The sequence below is a fragment of the Lissotriton vulgaris genome, chromosome 1_1 (assembly GCF_964263255.1).
Source record: "Lissotriton vulgaris chromosome 1_1, aLisVul1.2, whole genome shotgun sequence".
NCBI classification, from domain to species: domain Eukaryota; kingdom Metazoa; phylum Chordata; class Amphibia; order Caudata; family Salamandridae; genus Lissotriton; species Lissotriton vulgaris.
In genome coordinates, this window is record NC_141685.1 from 1,301,104,219 (window position 1) to 1,301,118,484 (window position 14,266).

A 14,266-nucleotide genomic window follows, 5' to 3' on the forward strand; every position below is an offset into this window, starting at 1 on the left:
CAGAATGGGGCAAGTGGCAAGACAAACTTGAAACAAAAGGGGGAGGTTAAGGGTTCGTAGGCATGCTATAGATGCCGATCCTGCCACGCCTCTGTAGCAAACTAGAAACTATATGGTAGGCAGGGACATTCGGAAAGATGTCAGCTACTTTAGGCAGTGTTCTATCTACCGTAACAGCATAAAAAATGTTTTAAAAAACGGTTCGACTTAATGGTTTGACGGTAAGAGCTGTAATTTTAAGTACTGAAAAATAGAGCTTGTGCAAAATTCCATGAAAAATAAACTGGAAATCTTTAGATTTATACAGCAGCTGAGGAAATTGCCCACTTATTTTCATTTTTTTCCATTTCAAAATACTTATTTTTTTTCACGCTGCATACAGACATGTAACATAATTTTGTTAAAGATTTGATCCAAACTTCAAGTTACCGGCAATATTTTCCATTATACAGAAAACCATGGCAGTTCACAGCAGCTGTGCTTTAATGTACAACAAATCGGGAATCTTTTTTTATTCCACTGATACATTTGCCTTTTAGCGGAATTGGAAGTAACATTTTCTTAACAGCTAAGGTGTGTTTAAATTGTGCCTGTGGTGGTGGGCCCGCACACTCGATGGTGACCCAGAGCTAAACAGAGAAAGACAGAAAACGAAGAAAGACCGAGGAAGATATAGATAGAAAAACAGTCACAAAGGAAGACAACAAAGATGAAAACAAGACGGAGGGAAGAGAGGGGAGGGGGGAGGAGAAATGCGACACGGCGGGAAGGGGGGGGGGCGGAGCGGGTACAATAAACAAGACGGAGGGAAGAGAGGGGAGGGGGGAGGAGAAGTGCGACAGGGGAAATGCGAGACGGCGGGAAGGGGAGGGGGCGGAGCGGGTAAACAAAGACGGACGTGCACGCGCTTTTAAGCTCAATGCGCATGCGCATTGAGCTTAAAAGTCACGGGCACTGCAAGGAATCGCCACAATTCCTTGCAGTGTGGATAAAGAGCGGATAAGTCCCAATACTCTCGCCTTGCTCGATGCGCATGCGCATCGACAGGCGAGACCTAAAAAAAGATGGCAGAGATCCATAAGCAGGCTGGTGTCACCGGTGGAGTCAGGAACCCAGCGCCCCCCCTGAATGACCTGGAGGAACTGGTGGCCTCAACCATCGATCCTGACAGTGTTGTGGGAGTAGGAGAGGTGGACAGCTCAGCCAGAGCTACAAGAAAAGGTAAGAGGCTTGCGCAGCATGACACCCCATAGCAAACAGCTTCCCTTTAGCCTTTGTGTACAGGCCAACCCCAGTCCAGTACGGCTAGCACTATACAGGAGCAATGCATTATGGGAAATGTAGTCAGCAAATGTAAGTGCACAGAAATCAGCAAGGCCCTGAAAGCAAATCAGAGTAATGAAAGTGAAATGTGCAAAGCATTTATTGTAGTGACTGTGACACATTAGCACTCAGTTGACATACGGTTCTTTATACCTAGGGGCAACATCAGGCAGTGGACCATCTGCATCAGAAGGGACTGCACCAGTAGGGAGGAGAGTGTGGAGGCAGGGCCAAGCACTGTACAAGCCTCGCAGGAGGAGGAAGACACCACTGCCATCTTCCATGAGGATGACACTGTTCATTCCCTCGTGTTTCCCCACTCCCCACACCTTTCTCAATCCCCCCCATTGGTGTTCTCACCTGAGAACTCCCCATCACGGTCCCTGTCAGCAACTGCTACCTCACCAGCCAGGAGGAGAATCGTGGCCCCACTGAGAGTCATGGCGGGAGGTGAGGGTGAGGCTCTAGCAACCATACAAGTCACTCCTGCTGCACAGGAGTCCACCCATCAGTCCAGCAGCACTCGCAGACGCCAACGCACTCCCAGCAGTGCAGGTCCACCTGGAGAGGGCACTGTGTTCCGTAGCCTTGAGGGGAGCATGGTGTGCATCCAGCGCATGCAGGGGAAATCAATACAGGCCTGCCACCGCCAATTCCGAATCCTAAATCAGAAAATCGGAGACATGGGCAAGGGCATCAGTGACTTAGTAGACAGCAATCGGGAGGTTGCAAAGACAAACAGTGACATTGCATCAGGAATGCATCAAATGACCACCGCCATCAACCAGCTGTGCACAAAAATGGATACTCTGGAGCACACAAGGCGCAGGGATGCGCGTGTGCACAACAGAGCTAGGAACCGGCTGGCCACGGCAACATCCCTGCTATTCCGTAGAGGCGTCAACATGCAGGAGAGCCTCACGCAGAACACCGCAGAGGTAACCAGGGGCATGGCCAGGATCACCAGTGCCCTGGAGGCCATGATCATCTCACATACTGCTGTAAATCCTGCCCTGGACATGGCTGAGGCAGACAACAGCAGTAGCCGCAGCAGCCTGGCTAGCGCTGTTTTCGAGCCACGCAGGAGCACCAGGCGCTCAGCTGAGCCTGCAGGCCATGCTGAAGGAAGTGAGCAACATCCCAGTGGCTCTGGGAAGCGCGGCCGCAAATGACATTGACAGTGTGGGTGAGGCAACCCGGGACATTAGCAGTCCCCACGTTTAAATAATTATTTTTTGTTGCACATCAGTGCATGAACGTTGTGGCAACATTAAATTTCGTTTTTCTCATTCACAACCTGTCTGTGTCTCTTTACTCACTCAGAAATAGTTGTCTGTAATCTCCTCACGTCTGTATCTGCCATCACTTGGTGTTGACACTCCAGCAGGTTGGGTTTCTGGCACAGCAATGTCGTCTTCATGATCCTCGTAGTCTGACAACTCCACCTCAGTGCCCTTCTTCACCGCAAGGTTGTGCAACATGGCACAGGCAGCAATGATCTTACAGCAGGTGATGGGGGTATACTGCCTTGCACCTCCACTCTTGTGCAAACATCTGAATCTGCTTTTCCATATGCCAAAGGTCCGTTCAACTATATTCCTTGTGCTTTTGTGGGCCCGGTTATACCTCCTCTGGCTGGGTGTTGAGGGGTTGAGGTAGGGGGTCAGTATGAATGAGCGGAGGGCATATGCACTGTCTCCTAGAAGGAAAAGGGAAGACATTACTCACATGCATACATGTACTTCATACTGCAATTGGTATTATGGGGGTCTGACACTGTGTCTCACCTAGGAGGTATCCTTCACCAAATTCCCCTGCAGTCAGCCGTGCATAGATGCCGCTGTTTTGAAATATGTAGGAGTCGTGGGTACTCCCAGGGAAATTTGCCACAAGGTCAGTGATGGCGCACTTTGCATTGCAAATCACCTGCACATTGATGGTGTCCGTTGACTTCCTATTCCGGTATATGTACTCTGTGTCAGCAGGGGGACAAATGGGAATGTGCGTGCCATCAATGCAGCCAATGATATGGGGGAATCGTGCCATCTGGTAGAAGTCTGCTTTTGTTTGTACCAGTTCCGCATGGGTTGCCGGAAAAGAAATGTATTGGTCCATCCTCTGTAACATGGCGTCAAGGAATTTGTGGAAAAGCCTTGACAGGCTGCTCTGGGTCACCCCACCTACCGCAGCAACCACACTCTGGTAGCTGCCAAACGCAAGCAGGTGTAGGCTGCATAGCACCTGCAAGTGCGGTGGGATAGCGTGTGCCCTTGGGGTGGTGTGCTCCAACAGTGGTTGGAGGTCCCTGATGAGGTCCAAAATGGTGTCTGAGTCCAACCTGTACCTCTGGGGGATCTCTGCCTCTGTGAGCATGAACAGGGTGATCCTCTCGTTGTAGACATGCTCCTCTCTCTGCCATTCCCTCTCTCCTTCCTGCTGTAGCCGTAGCCGTCTTGCAATGACATAAAATGCCGCCATTGTGCAAGTAGAATTGCATTTTGGGTCCTTTTTTATGGGTTGCAGTTGGTTACCACCTGATTCCAATCCATGGTAAATACTGACTCTTAAATACAGATTTTGAGGCTAATTCGGCATTTCTGTGCTTACCTACATCTCAATGATCATTTTTACCACTTCTTATTTTCCGATTCGGTAACTCTTCCGATTCGGTAAATATACCGATTCGGTATATTTACTGAGTCGGTATTTTACCGATTCGGTATATTTACCGAGTCGGTATTTTACCGATTCGGTATTTTACCGATTCGGTAAATTTACCGATTCTGTATTTTTTCCGATTCGGTATTTTACCGATTCGGTAACTTTACCGATTCGGTAAATTTACCGAATCGGAGGGATTTCGGACTCCTACATCCCGATGGCTCAATACCGGTCGGTAACGGCCGAGAATCGGTAATTTCGGCCGTTACCGACTGGTATTTGGCCACCTACATCTGGCCCTAGGACACTTGAAAAGTCAGTACCCATGGAAGCACCGGAGTACTTGTGTTACCAAACCCAGGGAAGCCGGGTGCATAGGTGTCTTTTCGTGTCGGGTTTCGTCGTCGATTCCAATGGAGAGCTGCGAAGAAGTGCTGCAGGCGACCAGAGAAAAAGTGTCCGGGTAGATCCAAGGGTGGATCGGAGATGTGAAGAACCTGAAAGCAGAGGAGACAGAGTCCGGGCCACTAGCCAGTGACCAGGGTGGTGATAGAAAGATTCCACCAGATGTCGGGTGATTTCAGGTAAAAAGGTGAAGTTTGTCTCTTCAGCCACGAGGTCCAGGAGGTGTCGACGATTACCAGGAGCTGGATTCAAGTTGTCCCACAAAGGATCTAGTTGACTGCAGTGTCGGTATCCGGATTGGACCCAACAAGCCTTGGCAAACGCAACCCACGCAGGACGTCAAGATTGGCTTCGGTGCAGACCAGCAAGGTCTGTGGAACTTCTCCTTTGCAGGGAAGTTCGAGCAAGCCTAGAGCAACCAGGAAAGCAAGTTGAAACAAAGGTTGGTCTTCCTGGGGGCTCACTAGCCAACGGACTAGGAACCGCGAAGGTGCGTCGAGCTGAAATGCACAAAGCGGGCCCCCGGGACACTCGTGGAGTGTGGACCTCTGAGCTTCAGTGCAAAAGGTGCTCAGGGCTGGGGCTTCAAGCACCCCAATGCACAACTTCGGGATACCTTGGGAAGTTGGTGCAGGTTGCAAACTGCAGGATGTCCAGGAGTTCACGACCCACGTCTCTCATGTCCACCACGGGTCTCAGCTTTGCTGTGAGTGAAGGTTGGTATCAGAGATGTCTGGAAGTTCATGTCCTGTGTTGCAGATTCTTCGGGATCTGGCGGGAGCCTCGAAAATGCAGACTGGCAAAGATGCTGTTGGTGCCTGTTTGAACAGGGGGGTCACTCCTTGACCACAAGGGATATTTCTTCCATCTTCCAGTCGAAATGGAATGTCGAAGGTCCAAGATATATGTTGCAGAGTTTCATCCAGGGTAATCTAAAGTCCTAGGGACTGGGGTTCTATACTAATAGTAAGTTTAGGGGTTGGACTAACTCTAAGGTCCCTCCTATGGTTGGACCTGGGGTGGGGGTGGTTACACCCCTTTCCCCTTGTCCAGTTTTGCGCCAGAGCTGGGGCTAAGTGCCCCAGCAACCGTTTTGAACTGGGAAATGCATGGAGCACCTTGTGTGCCCAAGGCAGTGTCTGGAAAGCATTCACTGAATGCAGCCCTCCCTGCCCCAATACACTAAAAGCCTATCTGGGGAGGTGCCAGCACCTCGCTGGACAAGAAACCTATTGTCCAGGCCTCCCCTGCCAGAGTTTTGTCCAGAAGCGGAGGGCAGACTTGTGTCTGTGCCAGCAGCATCCATTTTGTGATGATGAGGCTCTGTTTAACTTTAACCGGGAAAACCAGTAACTACATGTCTTCTCCCTCTAGAAGGGGGGAATGCTACCCCCGCCGCCAGGACTGGCGGGGGGTAGTACTCCAAAGTGTTTGACACCTTGCACGACATGTTTTGATAAAGCCAAACCAAGTTAGCATTAACCGCAAGGATTATAATGCACTTAAGAGTACATGGTATGGCTATTTCATAGAACAGCTAAAAGGAGACGGTTCCGAAAGCTGCAGAGGGGCTCAGCTCATGCTAGGGCACCGTCTCACATAAAACCAAGCACTCTACCTCCAGGATTGTCGAGGTCTGCCTTAGGAGTGGCTTATAGGTGTATATGTGTCTATATAAGGATATAGATATAGGTATACTATATCTTAGTAAGGGGTGATTACACCACCTTACCCAGCCTGTGTGAACAGACATGTGTTGTCAGTTTGGAAGGCAAACCAGAGGTGGCACAATACATGCTGCAGCCCCTCGTAGGCCTAGGGTGCACCTACGCCCTGGGTACCTATGGTACACTGTACAGGGGCTCACAAGGGTGACCCAGTAACCAATCTGGTATGTGCTTAAAGTACATGGGGTCCATTTTATAGAGAAAGCAGATAGACTGGGGAGCCTTTTCAAACAGAAAGGGGATGGGGGCACACTGCTTCACCTCCCAGCACAGTTCACCCCTCACCATTATGGTAAATGCAGTTCACTTTAAACGCTTACTTGAGTTTTTGCCAAAGTGTTTCACCAAAGTTGGCGCAGGTTAGTGCTGTGAATCTCTAGACACATGTGTTTCTGGATATTATCCTTCATCAGTAGAAACTGACCTCTTTACATGCCTTCCACTTCTGCAGATCTTTATTGGGGTCGATTGCAAATGTTAAAGCAGTTTACACAGGAAGTTCTGTGTAAGTAGTATTGAAATAACAAACGTTGTTACAGTTCAGAGTAGATGTAGTCTGAAGAGCTGTGCTTGGACCTCTAATCTGGAATATCAGAGAGTGTTTGAAGTCATGATTTCCTTAAAAGTGTGACTGGTGTCCTGGTACTGAAATAGTATGGTCTGATTAAGGTTTGTTGCACACACTATTAGGTCACGCTGTTGGTTTATCAGGTCAACTTGGTAGGGGCTTGTGCTGAATGTCTTTAGGTCAGGCTTCAGAAGACATAGTTGAGCAGTGTGGGGTGTCATGGAATCAAGATTTAAATAGCAGAGCTCTAGGCGAAAACCTATTGAAGTGATGATTGATGGCAAGTCACGATTAAGGTGCACTGACAGAGGTACTGCAGGAATAGCGTCACTGCAGGTCAAAATAAAACTGCAGTGATCAGGATACCTCAGGGAACTAAACTTGCCACTTTGGCTATACTTGCTGTCAGTGTCCTGACAAACCCCAAAAAGGCACCAGGTTTTGCCTGTCCAAAGTTGGAAATCAAAGGGAAGAATTGCTGGGAATGTGTTGTCATTTTCCAGTTTAATTCGACATTCGCATGAAAGGAGTGCTGCATCTCCCATAATGCACTGTTCTGGTGTGCTGGAAGAGCTTGTATGAGAGACAGTGCATTCTTTTGTGATGCTGGATACCGCAGTGGTGTAACACACAATTATGCCCCCCCTGCAGAATGTAATGAGGGACCCCTGATATTCGTTGACCTTGAGCTGAATGGGGGCCCCCTGGATGGTTGGGGGCACCTTGAAGGATTGGGGGCCCAGGAGCTGCAGGGGCCTCAGGGGTCTGTGTTATGCCCCTGTGCAGCACTAGAAATAGGCAGTTCCGCCAATCCACTGCTCGGGTCGCCTGCTCTTATCAGACTTCCAGCGAATGGAACATGCAGTCTGAAACCAAGGTTCCTACAGCACATGGCACTGAGGTGCCGGTCACTCAGAGTCGGAATGTGTCCTCTTCGACCTTCCTAACACTGTGAATAAGTCACCAAAGCCTCTCAGAGCCAAGATGTGCCCCCCCCCGTGCACAACCCAGGACAGTAGGATGGAGTTTATGCTTTAAGACCAAGGTCACGGGTGCTCTCAATTGTCTTTTGAAGGGTATGGGGAGTTAGAGGTAGACTTTTATCAATGTTCCTGGTTTATTCCTTGGATTTTGCGTGGTCATGAAGACCACCAATGCCTGCAGCAGTGTGATGGTGCTTCCAGTCCATTTTCACTACAATACCTGGAAACACTGTTGTTGGTGCCTGAGTGCCAGTGTCTTGTCCAACGCAACACAGGAGAGGAGGTGCCTTATTCCTGACCCTCGAAAACTGTATGAATGAATGAATGCAGAGATTTCTAAAGAGCACGGCTACTCTGACTAGTGTCCCGGCGCTAAGTGGAAAGTAAGTAAGGCACAGAAAGTCAGAATTAGAGAGTAAAGAGCCATGTCTTTAGTTGTTTTCTGAAAGGCTGCTCACTTCCGATTTGGCATAGTTAGGCAGACAAATGTTCCAGCTTGGGGGGTCAGGGGGAAGAAGGATCTACTTCCAGTTTTAGCTCGCCTAACCCTATGGACTTTGGCCAGATGGCCTTGGGAAGAGTGTAGACTTCTAATGGGAATGTAACATTGGTTCCAGGAAGATAGATATTCAGGCCCAGAGTGCTTAAGAGCTCTGTGCATGAGGACCAGAGTCTTAAACAGGATCCTCTTTTGGACAGGGAGCCAGTGCAATTTCTTTAAATGAAAAGAGATCGATGTTCGTTTGGGTAACTTAAGCACCAATCGGACCGCTGCATTTTGATCAGTTTGTAATTTGTAGTTTGCATGATTGCAGCGACCCCTTCTGCAGCCCTTGCCCCAGCAGGATGTTGTCCTCATGGAGACTTATGAAAGCAGCTCATGGACTTTGTTTTTACTTATTTTATGTTGAACTAGCTTACCCGTCGCGCGTTGCTGCGATCTCAGAAGAAAGGAAATTTAAGGAAACTTGTTATGATAACATTCAATTTACATTGTGTCATTTTTATTGAAACTTATTCATTTTAATATGGAAAACATTTTGAAGTGTTGTTTTAATTCTGTTTATTTATTCGAGTACTTGTGGATACACTGTATTTTTTGTTTTTCCGTCTGGTGCGTACACGAATAAATCAGAAGGTTTTCCGACGCGTGAGCTGGCCAATACAGTTGTCCATGTGAGAAGCACGGATTCTCCAAATGTAGTCCACACACTTGCAGCGATTGTCCTTGTGCTTTGTTATTGGTCATTGCAAAAGCGAGTCGCACTGTAAACTGTAAATGTTCAGTATTGGAATGATTATGAGGGCCCTGGGGGGCCGGGGGGCCGATATTTAACACATTTTTCTTTTATTTTTTTGCCAGAAACCTTCGCGTGAGTGTACTCAACAACTTTTGACATTTTTTTTTTTTGCCAGTAACCTTTGCGGGAGTGTACTCAACAACTTCCCAAAGTTTCATGGCGATCGGACGAATGGTGTAGTAATGCATAAAGGGCAAACAGACAGACATACATTCATTTGTATATATATATATAGATAACTCAATGGTCGGAGAGTACATGTTGTTCTTTAACACCAAACAAACTTAGGGCCATATTATCAAGAACACCGCTAACATTATCGCTGCTTTAGTGGCAGGAAACAACAGCTAAAGCGGCGATAATGGGATTGATAATATGCCCTTGTGAAGTCGCATAGCAGCCCAGGTTCACACCAGAACCTGGGCTTCTATGGGAATTTACAAGGGCATTTTGTCAAGCCCATTATCGTTGCGTTAGAGGCAGTTTCCTGCCGCTAAAGCGGCGAAAATGTTAGAGCTGTTCTTGATAATATGCCCCTCAGTTCTCTGTATGGCTACCCAGTTACTTTCTGTCCAGTTTGATGTCTTGGTAAGACTTTTTTTTACAGCTTTAAAACGTCATCATTGGCATTTTTTTTAGTACAATTGCAGCATTAAGTGCCAGAGAATCATTGCAGGAATGAGGGAGTAGGTGTTACAAAATTACAACAAGGAGTCATGCAAGTACCCCATGCTCGTCTCAGATCACTCGCCTGCATCCTTGTGGTGGGTGTAGTAATGTGCAAATGACATTATGGTGTCATTAGTTCTAAAAGAATGTTAAGACTTAAGAAATGCACATTGGGCATTCAATTGATGTACTAGGATGGATATGGAAGCTGATTTACAAGCTCCATTAAAGGATACCAATTAATTATATTCACGGTGTCTGATGGATTTCTTTACAGTGGGGTATGGCAATGCCACTGCATAAGCCGGGACTCTTCTTTTCACCTCTAATCACCATAGTGCCTCCCCTCGGCAATACTCCTTTTAGCGTAGACGAAAGGCAAACGGACGAATGCTTTATGCAATCATGCATCAATTCTTCATCCTGGTTCTCATTGTTTTGCAAACCACGAAGCGGTTGTTCCATTTAGCAGTCTACAGTGGTGAGCATTGCCAAGTTGTTTCTGATGGATTTCCCCATTTTTTTGTGGCTGGGGAAATCGTGTTGACACTCAGTAAGGGCCTTATTCCTGTTTTTCCTTGTGGCTTTACCTGGTTTTCACCTGGGGGTTACCATTCACGTTTCCTTGCAGTCTTGAGGGTATTTTGTTGTGAAAAGGTCCTCTGAGTTCTGTAAGTAGACTTATTTCGGGGAATATTTCCTCCTGATGTGGAGAAACTAGCCACTAGGGAGACTTCCCCGTAAGCAGCATGGGTGTGAGCTTAACTAGTGCCGAAATATACATGTTTTTTGCTTTGTTGTACATTATGGTAATGAGGTAATTATCATAAGTTGTATTCAGACATCTAAAAATATTTTACAGAGACTTTGTCAGAATAAAAAGGGCACATACTATAGTGTTTAAGTAAATATTACACATATGACTACTAATGTTCTGAAATTCGCGAGTGTTACAAGCACATTGCCCGATTAAAAAATATGCAGGGTTCGAAAAAAGTGTAATATAGAAAAAGATTGCATAGATGTTCTCCTTGTTGTGTATTTGAAAATATGTTTTTGAGTTGCCATAAATCTGTCTGGAAAACATGTAGCTAGAACTTGAGAACCAATTACTAAAATGTTTTTCCTGGTTAACACAAAGGGCCTCATTTATGAGAAATGACGCATCGCTGCGTGAAAGCAGCGATGCGTCACTTCTCAGTGCGCACTCCTTGCGACATACCTAATGCGTCATATTTACTGTATGACGCATCATGTCGCAAGGAGTTATAGATACGTCAGTATTTCTGACGTATCTGTATAGCGGAAAAGTGACGCATTGCTGGAGTGTGTCACAAAAGTGACGCAACTCCAGCAATGTGTCCTTTCACATGGGGCAAGCCCCATGTGAACGAGCCTGCGTCAGTCTTACGGCTGCTGTGAGGCAGGAGTAAGATTTTGACGCAACGGCGTCCTAAAGTGATGGAGTGAAATCTCATAGATTTCACTGCGTCACTTCTACGAGGCTTTTTGCGGGGGAACGCCCCCTCTGCATACATTATACCTGACGCAGGCATAATGTAGCGCAGGGGTTTACAATGTGAAGCATCTGCTTAGATGCGTCACTTTGTAAATAGTGCACAACAGGAGGCATGTTTTACGCTGCCGATGCGTCACAAAAAGTGACGCATCAGAAGTGCAAAACTGACGCAAGGCCTCATAAATGAGGCCCAAAGTGTATATCATAGCCAACCCTTAGGACCGTGATACAGTTTCATCCTTTCTTGATGTCAACCCGCACACATCGTTTCTGTTCAGTACCCAGGTAACAGAGAATAACGCCCTTCTTTAATTCATGGAGCATTTTTGGTAATAAAGGGTAATTCACTAGCAGTCTATGTTACCACTCTTCTGGCAAAAGTGGAAACAGAAGGCACAGATGCCTTCTGCCGCCACTTCTTTGAGTTAATTTCTCCTTAAATATCTCAGTGACCTCTTTTTAGGTGATCTAATCTTCTGTCTATTTGAACATATCTGCCCTGTTTCACTGCCATCCGCCCTTAACAATGAAAACCACATCACCACAGCAAACAAAATCAGGTGCTCTAGGTGGTCACATCTCTATTTGCTTGTTTGCACACTGTCCCCTATACTGTGGCGTAGGCAGGGGAGTGCGGTGGGTGCAGGCCGCCCCGTGTGTCATCACTGAGGGGGGTGACAAAATGGCAAGATATAAACACATATTTTTGCCATTTTGTCAAGCCGGGGTGACAAGAAATTTTCCGCACCGGGTACCACGTGATCTTGTTACGCCACTGCCCCTATACTTTCAGATAAATGATCCCATGGTGCCATTTCTGCTATTTAGCTCCTTTGTACAAAACTCGACTGACCCTGCATTTCCCAAACTTATTCCCCAATTCATCCCTCCATCCCCTTAGCAATGGTGGCACAATAACAGGTGTGCCTTGTACCTTTTAGATTCCTGTTCATGACCCCCTTCGTTCCCTGCCTGACAAGTACAATGCAATAAGGCAACCTGTGGTGCTCAAAGAGGGAAGTGTGAACCTCACCTTCCTTCGAGAGAGTCATTTAGACCATCAAGAGATTTGTTTCATTTCTCAATTTGGACAGTTTTATTTTTAATTTTTTAACAAATAGAAAATATCATTGCATTTTATACTTCAAACAATTCATAAGTAAAGAGGTGATCCCAAACGGCGCGACGAAGGCAGTTCAAGTGAAAATAAGTGAATGCGTTTGTGCTATACAATCTATGTACAAAAAGTAGTGAATGATCCAGGATGTATAAATAGTTGGTACACACTCTGACAAAGACTAAAATGCTATAGAATACAAATAAAAACAATACACTATAAATAGATAAATGTGTCAAGTCAATGTTTCAACCCTACAAGCAGCACATCTAGACTGTCTGTGCTTGCAAGCAGCACCGTTTTGCCTGTTTATAAATAGAGTGTATAGCCTGTGCCTGCTTATATACACAACAGTCATACTGCCAGTGCTTAGAGACAGCACACAGACTGTGACAGGACAGGTAGAACATTTCGTCCGACGAGGGTGTTTCTCCAATCCACTTCTTGGCGCAGTTTCCATTGGAAATTACGAATATTAACATAACCCGGCTTGTACACGATATATGCCCGCCCATGGGCAGCATAGGCTTCCCGTACTCTTTTCTGGCACCTTCTATGAGTGCTGCTCGGTTTGCCCAGGTTCTGACACTGCTTGCAGGTAGGTCCCCTTTCCTTTCTCCTACCCCCATCCTCTTTTCCCCTCCCCCCCCTCCCCCTCCCCTTCCATCCCCCAGGTGCGGCCCGTGCAGGTAAGAGCGGTGGGCCGGGTTGACGGAGGGGGGGGGGGGGGGGGGGGGGGGTGAGGAGGATTCGAGACATGACCTTGAGGGAAATTAAAAAAATATATAGATTTTTTCCTCATCGTCATCTGTCGAAATCTCCCCCACCCAGCCTTACCACTCTTACCTGCACGGGCCGCTGCTGTCCTCCCCTTCCCGGAGGGGGGAGTTGTCAGCAGCCTTGCATTTGAGCCTTGCCTTATTGACAAGCAGACACTGCTGCTAACCCCCATCCCCCACACAATACTCAGTTAAGGTTTCCACCCTCAAACCAAGGGAGCATAGTGGTATTATGGCAGCCCATCCTTCTCTGCAGTCCGTAACCTATGGCCCGCTGGCAAAGTGCCAGCCTCTCAGAGTGGCAGAATGGCCAGCTTAGCCCTGTCAGTTCCCGGTGTTTCAACACAAACAACTACTAAAGAATATAGGAAGACGTCCTCCCATACAGTCAGGCTCCCACTCCCCACAAACACACAATTATGAATTTCAAAATTTTAGCCAAGTTTGAAATTTCTCGCTCTCAAAACATGTCTAGTTTAAAATGACGAAAGACAAACCGTAAATGTTGAATTTATCTGAGGGATTTCTGTCTAACGGACCAAGTCAGATTTGAACTAAAAGACCTTGCCCACAGTCCATGGCATATTGGCATTCATATCCTTATGCTCTATATAAATATCCCATACATGTATGCAGCATGCTTACCCGGAGCTGCTGGAATTTAGGAAACTACCAAGTGTTGAGCTAAAAGTGTTATCAATAAATGTGACTGTTGTGTACTTCCTGTACTTGCCAAGCTATGTCGTTTGACAGCCCTGGGGTCAGACAACATGAGGACAACGAAACGCACAAAGCAAAAGGCAAAGTTACAGGCACTCAGAATGTGACTGAAGCATTTTTACATCACAAGGTTCACAACATTTGAAACATGTTTATCAGCAATTTTAGCCCTCTCGGGAAGCATTCTGATTGGTCATCGTGAGCTGCATGCTTTGGTTGGTGATACATCTTCCAAGATGCAGCATGTTTTTCGAACGGTGCCGCCTCTGTCTCAAGAAGCTGCTGCCTCCATAAAACCACGAAGATTAGCTCCAATTCACCCTTTTCCGAGTGTGGTGACACGCTATATACATTTCATTAATTTGTTCTGAAGCTCGGTTGCCACAGTGGCGTAACGCAAAATGATGAATCCCCGCAGAACGTTTTGCGCGGCCTCTGGGTTTCCCATATCTAGCAGATATTTATAGGCCTTTGTCTGCATGGCGCCCTCCGGA